Genomic DNA, 10,024 nt, shown 5'->3' with positions numbered 1-10,024 from the left:
AAATGGGTTGTCCAACAACAATGATTGTGGAATATTTTCGTTATGCCGGAATGCTAGCATTTCCTAAAGGGATACTATATGGACATGCATACTTACATATATACATATATAGGGAAGTATGTTCTCTAAAGCATTTATGAAATCGAAGATGTGAGTATGAAAGGAAAACAAAATTGGCGATAAACAAAAATACAGAGTAAGGCAAAAGCATGTATACATATGTAGATATGCACATAAATATGTATATAGTTATTCGCAGCTCAACGTCGATTAAGTCGCTGATAAGCAGAAACGCTGACCGCAGCAAAGTGACGTTTGAGAGTGAACCTTTGTTTAGTTGGTGATTTGATAGTGACCGATTTAGTGTGTGACTGATTGTGACAATAGACGGTACAAGTAGTAAATAAGTAGTGCATACGAAGAACGAAGAAGCAAAAAAAAAAATGCTTTCGCGCACAAAATTGCTCTTAGTATTGCTATTAGCGGTAGCAACAACAACTCAAGCAGCAATAATAACGTCGCTTAGTACATCGAAAATTTCGCCGGAAATGATCAACGAACTAAAAGATTTTCTTGACCTGATACCCGCGGCCACAGTGGACGAAATCGTCGCCAAGCACTACATCATCGATTCGAATTTCCGTGAAGTGCTCAATTATCTACGCAGCACGCAATTTACAGAGCTGATGCAGCAGGCCGAGCAAATACCAGAAGTTGCAGAGATTTTGGAGTATTTGCATTTGCTTGTGCCTGATGCAGAAGCTGATGCAGTCACTTCCAACCAAGGACGCGCCACATATGGCACGGTGAATGCGAGGTCATCCGTTGAGCAGCTGCAGCTTGAACCGCCACTCGATTTTGTATTGCTGAATGAGTTGAACGAAGAGGAGGATGAGGTGAAGAAGAGTAAGCAGGGCGATACTGAGGCAATGCATTTGAGTTATGTTGCACTCGCCTCGCACTCAGTGCCGCCGCACCATATGCCCACCACTTACGCACGTTTAGCAGTTTTGTGGAGGAGCTTTTGAAGCACTTGCCTCGCGACCAATACGTGCAATTGATTAATCAAAAGCGTCAGCAGAATCTAGCGTTCGCGCAATTTTATGCAGCTTTGCGCAGCGCCGAGCTGCGTCCGATGGTCGATGTAGCGTTGGTGAGTACGCCTACGTAAACCCGGCTGTGTGTTATGCGTCATCGGCTGGCTGGTTGGATGGCTGACTAGATGCCGATTCGGTACAGCCACCGCCTGACATATTGCAAATTGAAAAGTTTACGCATCACTGCTGATTTGTTTTTGTTCCTTTTTTCTCTCTTCTATGCTTTTCACTTTGCTTTCGCTTTGCATGCCATTTTGCAGAAATCTTCTAATCTAACGACAATAATTAAAACGCTGACTTCCAACGGTGTCGATGTGCAGAGCTTGGAGGCCACTGCATTTAAAGTGATTTCCTGGGGTCCCGTACCAATAGCTGTGTCAGGTTTTAAAAGGATGCGCACTTTGGCATTTATCTGGAGCACGCATTTACAATATTGACTGAAATGAGCGCAGTGAAAGCAAGAAATTTGCTTTTCAATTGAAAAAATAGTGCGCTACGATTTTATGCCGTTGTATGTATGTATGTTAGTATTTATAAAAAGTTTTATAAAGCTGAAAATGGAAGTAACTATCCAATAAACGACGTTGAAGTAAGCGTGCTTATAAATCAATATTTCCCAAACGTTTTTTACAAGTTATTCACAAATTTTCAATAATCTGCAAATTTTTTACAATTTGTTAATGTTGCTGATATAAATGTGAAGTAAGGTAAGTTCTATGCTCTTATAGTCTGAGCCATGGTGAAATCATAATAAGGTGAGATCGATAGCAACATGTTTGTTGTGATTTTGACAAAGTCGGCAGTTTTATTGGCGGTGTTGCGGATCCTCCTTTATATAATATAATTTTTCTTTTTGGAGAAATAGTATCTCAAATCCTCTATTTTTGGTTTAAAGCATTTTTTTAAGAAATTAGTGTTTTTTAAAAATATTATTATTTAAAATGGCTGGATTGGTGATACAAAAATCGTATGAAAATTCGATTATTTCATACTGAATAACTCTTTTTTTTCATTCTCATTATATTAAACCAAATGGACTAAGGCAACTTCCTATAACGCTTGTAATGATTTTTTAAACAGATTAAAACACATTAATGTGTGTAACAAATAACAAGCGTTATAGGTTTATAACTTCAAATATAATATATTATGTATGATCAAATCTAGTGGAACTATCGACTCAAACATATAGTCAGGCTTAAAACCCTATAATACACTGTACACTCATTTCAAAATAGTATGCACAAACGTAGTAAAAGTTGTAAAGATTTAGTACTTCTTCTACTCTCTCTAAATGCCTAAAACTTCTATATTTCGAGATTTAAGGTCGCTAATTAACTCAAAATTGATACTAACAACAATCCCTTGAAAAGAAGTAATGGATTTTTGGAAAATAGGTGCGATACCGCCCACATATGACTATATAAGTTTATCTCATTATATCTAACTGAACGTTCTATTGAAGATTTTTAAAATAGGGGTAAAACCGCCCCTGCTTTCCATGTAGCGGCAGTTTTCGGAAAGAAGAAAAACATATCGTCGTTTAAAGTACAAAACCGCGTATGTGTATAAATTATTTTCTAGTGATTAAAAACACTTAGATTTCAAAATGGTTCTCTTTTCTATAAATCAATAGCATTTCTGGCTAGTATATTTCAGGGCGAATGGGTAAGGATTGAGCCAGGAGCTTGTGTGAGCAAATCTAATTTTTGGCAGCGAATGCCAGTTATGTGGTTTTTCAGAATGACGATAAGCGGTTTTGTACTTTTTATTCAGTATTGTTTATTTTACATTTTGTATTTCGTATTTTTTATAACGTATTATTCATTTGTCGGAACCGGCAAAGTCAGATCAAAAGGATTGCTCAGATATGAGGTTTTTTTATATAACTCCTCTATCTATATATGTATGCAGTGAAGGTAAACATTTTGTTAAGCCCCCAAACAACTAAATTAAAACAGCTGAAAGTATAATTGTGTTTGCTTAGTAAAATAACCAATTTTGTTACGCAAACAGCAAAACTTCCAAACATAAGCCTTTAGCATCTTTGTCCCGAACAACAAAAGCACAGGATTTAAAACTTAAATAATCTCCTGAATTTCTACTTGAAGAGACTGCTGCAGACTTCAAGAGGCAGCGTAAAATAACAAATCACATCACAAACACCCCGTGAACACACAAATTCGCTTGCTGTACAACCGACCAACTGTGCCACTCCCGCCACCAACACCCTGCCTGCTGACTCTACAATGACCCGCTTAACGCTAAACTATATTCAATTTGCACTCATTTGCATTACACTGTTTTCGGTTTGCAAATTCGTCGTCTGGCGCGGGGGTGACGACGGCGGCGGCGGCGGTTGCTAGTATCACGGCTGCGGTTGCACTTCTTGTGGCTGCAACTGTGGCCGCGGCTGTGTGTTTGGATATTATGCAAATTGTATTGCGCACTTTTAGGCGCACAAGTGCCAGTAAATCTTGTAATTGTTTTTTTACGGACCCACACTCTTGTTAGCTGGATGTACTAGTAGATATGTAAATTCTTACATTGGTGCATGTGAATGTGTCGCAAAATATCACCGCACTTTCTTTCATGTTTTACATTTTACAACCAAAGAAAAGGGCAGATTTCTAAGCGCAGACCAAACAAATGTCTTAAGCGGCGTGAGTTTGTTGTTGGTTTTTTTTTTGTCGGAACGAGAAGGGGCAATGGAAGAAAAGTAAATTTTTTGCATAGCCAAAAGCGCAGCTGGGGTCGCCCAGCGCTAAGGGGGGTGACTGCGGTGTGTCGAGCATAATCGCCCATTGGACAAGGCCACAAGTGCACTTGAGCACTTTTTGAAATGAAATGGAAATGAGCGTGACGCCTGGCGGGTTTGCGAAGGTAATCAGGCGCGCCAAGAATTTTGTGACGCTGTGGGAGTGAGGCCATCATCGGAGGAACAGCTGTCTCCGACCGACTGAATTACTTTTACTTGTAACTACTTCTACAACAAATCTACTGGGTGTACAAGCTGCTGTTGCATGGACCTCTCAGGTTGTTTAGTTGCTGGTAACAGAATACTTAAGCATGCTTCAACATGTATGTGCATGTTCATCTCCATATGTACTACGTATCTATGTACATACATATATTGATGTATGTATGTTTGGGTATTTTATACGTGTTTCTGGGCATTTGAAAATTATGCTATGTCTTTCTTAGCACTTTGCCTGCATTTGGAAATATACATACAATATGAGGATGTAGTATGTGGTAATGCATTTGAGCACACACCTTGAATGACTTTAGGAATTAGAATTTCAAAAATTAAATTCTGTCTCATGACTTACAGAAACCTATAAAAATCAAGTAGCACTTTGTGCGGCACAGTGCGGCAAATCTTAATATATTATGAACAAATAATATGTGGAATGATCATTTTACTTTCTTTGGTGCAAAGCCTTTGCATATAATAAATAAATGATTTTACATAGAATTAGTGCAATTATGATGCATTTCTGGGGTAATTGAGGCCCAAATTTACAAGAAAGTCGACCTTAATTCCCTGGGGACTTTCGAGGATCAAAAGCTTTTTTTGGTTTTTCTCAATTGTTTGTGTTAAATGGTTATTGAGATAAAAATGTTATGAGCTTGGAGATATCTAGAAATCTGTCAAACATATTTTATTTAGTTCAACAGATTTATAAAATTCAGTTTATTTACAATAAAGACTAGAAAAATTCAACAATTTTTTTTTTTTGATTCCAAAATTTTTTAGTGCACACTTCTTTGGTATATTTCTTAGTTTTACTCCAATGCACACTTTATTTGTCCCACAGTGCAACGAATGCATTTAGCTACGCCAAGTCCATTTGTGCGCAATATGTCCTGCCGGCAGCTCTGCATGGAAGGCTACATTCTGTAGCTGCCGCATATGCAAGTACATATGTATTATGTATGTATGTAGGTGTGCATGTACATATGTACGGTTAACTACTGCAGCATGCCACACGAAATCGTGGAGGTTGCGGCAATGTTAACGATGATGCCTGTAGCTGTAAGTAGAACAAATCACAAATTTGTAGTGTCGGAAAAATATTGGCGCATGGCGCTTTGGGTGGGTGGGTGTATGGTCGAGTGTGCAGTACCAGTGGCGCACGGCTCGCATAATGAAGACATACAAAATTATATGCATACATATTTAGATATGTGCGTGTGTGTGATAGGGACATTCTGAGCGTTCGTTGCCGCTTGGTTGCGTGAATGTAGAGATGTAAGTGTGGCTGTTTGTTTTTAGTGCGGTACGTGTAAAACTATGCGAATGTCTTCATTTCACATTCCAACGATGGCTACGGCCGAGACTGCTATCGGCGTGGCGCACGTGGTGTACGTTTGTATGTTTGTTTGTTTGTAAATATTACTACACATAGAAATGGCGGTTGGAAAAATACTAGCTGAAGAGTAATAGTACTTACTGGCACTATTATCCATGCACCTACATACACACAGACATACATACACGTATACATATATGGGCGGATATATGAAATAGTGTTTAAACGCATTTTTCTGTACATTTTACATTTTTCCTAACGCCTGCATCTGGGGACATTCTTGTCATCAGCACAAGACCCACCATGCTTATACCTATTGGCCTATCTCCTACCTCTACCGCCATTTGGTTGCTCTCATTTCTTTGATTTCTTTTAGTCACTTGGCGACTTTGGCAAATTATGCAAAACTATTTGTGTATTCACGATGTTGACAGGTTTTTAGTATGTTTTTTTTTTTCGCCCACATAAACTAATGACTTATTCCTTTGAGGACTACTGAGTGTGTACAATTGAGTTGGCGCCTCCTTCTGGATTTAGCGCACACTTGTATTTGTGTCACGTGCTCAGTGAATTGAAGCGTTGAAATAAAATAACATAATTAGTTTTTCTACGAGTATATATGTAAGTATGTATTCTCTTTAGATGTTATTAAATTTTAAAGGAATTTGTATTAAATATTAGCAAATCTGGTTTTGGTTTTAATTTCGAGGCGAGTTTTTGCTCAATGAAAATAGTTGATTCTGTAGATTTCTTGTAGCTTGTCTGAGGTTCCAGTCAAATTGTATATGTAAGCCGTTTTAAAAGAGTTTTGGTACATAAACATCGATATACATAAATATCATAATATAAAATCCGACCGCAAATGATGTAGATTTGACAAAAAAAAAAACAATACTTTAGACTCAGAGGTATAAGGCGAACTTTTTTTCTGGTGCGGTCTTATATACGTACATAGATTATGAATATACATACTTTCACTGTTTTCTGATTTAGCTAATTGATTTTATGAAAATTTTTTATTTCCTACGTTGTTCTTGATTGCTCTACTTTTAACCAATTTCGCGATAAATGAATTGGAAGAAGAAAAAAATTAATTCATATTTAAGTCAACGATTGGATGCAATCAAGCGACACAGCTAATTCTGCAATTCGTCCTGTCAGTTTGCTGCTGTGTCCGAATAAAACTATTCATAATGAAATCAATTTTCAATCAATCAGCCAGCGGAAAGACTGACAAAAAATAACGGGAAACAAGTAAATTTACAACCAATAAAAATATGTGCATACATGTGACAGCTTAACTAAAATAAAAAAAAAAAAACAATTAACCACTTTCGCTGCAAATGGGGTGCAGGAAAAATTTTATTTAATATGGAAACATGCCTACAGTGTAAAAGGACTGGCAAACTATTTGATTTTACATTTAAGCGGGCATATCTATCTCGCTACCTTTAAGTGAACATGGTTACTATACCTTAGTGCAGAAACACGGTGGAATATTTAACACGAGTTAAATCGTTCTCGATGATAGTCGGATGTCAGTTCGTACATTAGTAGAGGCATTCCAAGCCTAACACAGGAAATTTTTCGCCGTTGAGAGCATATGCATATATTCCGCTGCCTTCTATTAATTCGCCTTGAGCGGGGCCCAGCTATAAGAGGTCATTCCGGGCTTTCAAACTGCCGTAACTATAGAGAATGTTAACATAGCAATCTTTTAGCATTTTGGAACTCCAATTAAATCATTTTTCAATTTTGACTTTTCCATTTATTTGACTTTTAACTTTAACGTATCGTCGATGCTAAATATATTCATTCAAAATAGCAAATCTTGACGATTTTAGAGCGGGATGGTGGCGTTTTACACTCTCCACCTTCTCCTCGTCCCTGCACGACAGAAATCGTTAGCGGGGTAACCCATTCTCATAGCAAGCGCTCCCATTAGGCAATGCGCTGTATTTACACAGACAACTACGCTAATAATGGCACGATCGATCTGTATAAGAGTTTTGGATCTTACGAAATATAAAGTCTATAAACAAGACGGATTCAAGGACAAGGTGATAGCCGCAGACAAAAAAAACTACGAGCACTAACAAATTATAGGCACGATAACAATCAGAGCAAAAAAAAATATATATTGGCAAAAAAACAGATCATTTTGATAATCGGCGCAATTTGCCTTGAAATCAGCTGCTCGGTAACACCATCTTGTAGGAATTCGCCTTGGTCTATAAATCTATCTGCAATGTATTTAGATGGCATCTGCTCATAAATTTTTCAGCTATTATTTGAATTTCTTAACTTCGATTAAGGAGACCTACACTTTCTCGGCCGCATAAAAATTCGTATTAAAAGTTTTAATTCACCATTCGCATTCGCTCTCGTTTTCGCATTTTATTTTAGTTAGCTCAGAGTACTTTTCGCCATTTTTTTTTTATTTGCTTTCGACTATTTTACTGTTTTGCTCAATAGCGGACAAACTGAAATTTTGTTTGCTTAAATTGAATTTCGGCCGCGGGACACATTTCGGTTTGAAGTACCCAAAAAAATAAAAAATAAAAGTAAAATGGGAAAACAGAACGGAAATAAAATGGGCATTTGGATTGCTCATACGCCATGGCGGACCAACATTAAACTATTCATAGTGTATGTGTGTGGGGATATACGAGTATGTATGTAGGTATGTGTGTTGTAATGCATGATCCTACTCTACTGAAATTCTGAATATTGCTTGTGTGTACTACATCCGTGTGGCCCGTAAATGGTAGTTAGCATTAAAATTTATGCAAAAGGTGTGAACGCTTCGTTTCGCATTCTGAATGTGCATGTGATGTTGATGGTTGGCTGGGACTCGATGCTGATACATACATATTTTATTGTGAATCCAGTTGAGTTTTTTGAAAGCCTATGTGAAATCGTATGCCAATTTTCGCTATTTCCCAGTGCGGTCTCTGTTCCACAGCAGTGAACAGCCCGCGGGAATTTTTCTGCCCCTATTTGCACAGCTGTATTTAGTTTTTAAACTTTTAATTTTTCCTTGTGCGAGTATTTAAAATACATACTCTATTTTTTTTTCGTTTTGTTGGTTTGCGTATAAAATCCATACCCCTGCGGTGATGATTTTTATTGAATTTTTCAAATTGTCAATTTGGTTTGTGCATTGTGGCGTAATTGACAATCGAATTGTAGTGCAGGCATCACTTTTACATATATGTTTATTACGTCACATGTAACCACATATGTACATAGATTTATATGGAAAATGTGTGTATGTATGTATTTTCAATAGCTTTAATGAAGAGAATATTAGGATGTGTTATTGATTGAGAACTCTGAAGTGCTACCTCAACAGCACCGTTTCGCCCTGATATGGAAGCTGGCGAACCCTTAAGGTCAGTCTGCATGGAAAATTCGATTTGAAAATACAAATACAGAATTAACATACGTACAAATATCGTCCTCGCTGGTAAAAAAAAAATCACTCCCTAGTAGAGTTGGGCACTTTAGTTCTTTTGAGCGAACCGTTCAGTTGTAGATCGCACAGCTTAGTGAACTAGTTCATTCAGTTCGTTTAGTTAAATTAACGAATTATCATATCATTATCATACATACAAACACGAAACTTTGGTAATTTCACAGAATATTTTTACAAATATAAAAAACGCACAGAAATCTGTTTAGGAACATAAATCACATAAAAATTTTGCAGTATTTTTCAATCGATGGCATACATTTTCAGTTATGGTAATAAATAAAATCTAGGGGATTCCCTTAAACTCGTAAAGTCTTAAACTGTGTAAAACTCGTAAGCTTACGAGGCTGTTACGGGAACGCCCCCTTTTGCAAATGTGTAAATATGTACATAGGTGCGTAAAGTGACTGTTTGACAGGTTGAAAAAGCGTTTTTTGAGTACATATTTGTTTCGTAGTATTTTTCAAGCAGACCGTCAGCTCAAATGAAAGCTAAAATATACTTAAAAATGCGAGAATTAGCAGAAAATCCATTGTTAATACAGTTAGTGTATGAAATTTATTATTTTATTTTTTATTTGTTTTAAGTATTTTGTCATACATTTTAGTATAAAATCTTCGATCCCTCGGTAACACTGAAGTTTACGAGGTCGTTTGCGCATAAAATATGCCTCGTAAATTTACGAGGGGCTCATAAGAAGAGCACCACCTACAAATTTTGGCAGTTCTTTTACGAGGCTCGTACGAGGTTTAAGGGATTTTATGTACGTTGAAGGGAAGACGCCTATCGTTTCAATCATTTACAGAGGTTTTCATATAAATAAAATACAAATAAACGAGTATATAAAACAAAAACTTTAACAAATTCATAAATATAAAAATATGTATTTATGTAGATATAGTAAACACTCTAGTCACCTGAAATGCCAAAAGGTCATAACCAATAAAAAATTCAAAATTCACTTTTTGATTTATTATGATGATGAATGATCGAATTACAACTCCCCACATCGTTTTAGGAAAAAAATAAAATATTAGTCACGACTTTTCCCATTTCAGTTGCAATGTTGTTAGGTCATTTTACATTTCAGGTGACGATATTGCTTTGCAAAAACATTAAATTAGAAAGCTGGTTTG

The 10,024-nt window shown here is 36.8% G+C and overlaps 1 pseudogene; it reads left to right on the top strand.

Annotated features, from left to right (window-relative positions):
* The first annotated feature begins 271 nt into the window (after positions 1-271).
* Positions 272-1,707, top strand: LOC108371224 (uncharacterized; annotated as a pseudogene).
* Positions 1,708-10,024: the final 8,317 nt, after the last annotated feature.

This window comes from Rhagoletis zephyria, unplaced genomic scaffold (assembly GCF_001687245.7).
Source record: "Rhagoletis zephyria isolate East Lansing unplaced genomic scaffold, Rhagoletis_zephyria_1.1 Rzeph_scaffold_04799, whole genome shotgun sequence".
In the NCBI taxonomy this organism is placed as follows: Eukaryota; Metazoa; Arthropoda; class Insecta; order Diptera; family Tephritidae; genus Rhagoletis; species Rhagoletis zephyria.
Note: the sequence above shows the minus strand (reverse complement) of the source record. Positions and strands in the feature narration are given on the sequence as shown.